At 51.1% G+C, this 1049-nt stretch overlaps 1 pseudogene; it reads right to left on the bottom strand.

The window, feature by feature from the left end:
• Window positions 1-269: 269 nt before the first annotated feature.
• Window positions 270-1049, bottom strand: part of LOC112551679 — a 5082-nt pseudogene continuing 4302 nt past the window's right edge.

Here is a 1049-nt window from a genome sequence, read left to right as displayed (position 1 = left end):
CCTAAACCACATGTGACTGAAACCTGCCACGTTGCCGAGTTTGCTCTATTTGCCCAGCAGTAAAATCACAGTGACTAATGGCCACAGGGTTTCTGCAGCAGGATGGTGAATGGGTGTTAGCTACCTGCAGTGAAAGCTTGCCTTTTTTGCAATTCGAGTTGTAGCACCTGATAGGACAGGCATTAGTAGAAGCTACCCTGTCTGAGTAGTGGTGCACAAATAGGCACAGGCTGACAAATGCTTGTCCTTTCATTGCTCCCGTGATGCCATCAGTTTCTTGACATATAATGCATCTGCTGACAGCCCTGGAATTTAAGCTTTTGGTAGATCTTTTCCTCCACGGTCCCATGCTTTCCCCATGTCCCAGCTTCAAAAGTCTCCCTTAGCATGGTGGCCAGAGGCAGTGTTCCTCCTGCTGAGTGTGCGGCCAGAAAGTCTATTTTGCTGTCACAGTCACTTGAAATGTCCTCGTCCCCTGCAAACTGTCAAGTCTGAAGACCAATGTCCTGGGGAGGGAGCTCACTGGAGTCCTTAGACTCATACTTTCAAGCAAGCTATGTGCTCAGGGAAGGGAAGCCTCTCTAGGTCAGGGTGAAGGTGGCCCCTTGCAGGGAGAGGTGGGTCCTCAGAGGAAGTGTTAAAATGAAGACCCTCTGTCAGCACAGTCACCTGAAGGAAGGCCTCTTGTCAGCACCTGTCCATGTCCACATTATGCTGCTCATATCCTCCTGCTGGATATCTAGAGTCTCCCAAGGAGGAGCTGTCCAAAAGGAAGTTTTCTCGCTATCTTGGAAACAAGGTGTCCTCCTCAGTCTCCCTCCAGACAAAATGAGCGAACCCACACCCTGTAAGGTTGGGCACAGACCCTCCATCCAGCTGGGAGACTCCTGATTCAGAGCTGGACTCCAACCCTTTCTGACTCACACTTGACACTCGGCAGTTCAGGTCTCTGTGGGACCCGCAGCATTTCGATGTAGGGTGTGAAACTGCTGTCGTCCTCCTCCGACAAGGAAAGAAGCTGCTGGTGACGCGTTGTTACTTGCTGAGGG

The sequence above is a fragment of the Alligator sinensis genome, unplaced genomic scaffold (genome assembly GCF_000455745.1).
Source record: "Alligator sinensis unplaced genomic scaffold, ASM45574v1 scaffold1_1, whole genome shotgun sequence".
Classification (NCBI taxonomy): Eukaryota; Metazoa; Chordata; order Crocodylia; family Alligatoridae; genus Alligator; species Alligator sinensis.
This window is presented reverse-complemented; position numbering and strand designations above follow the sequence as displayed.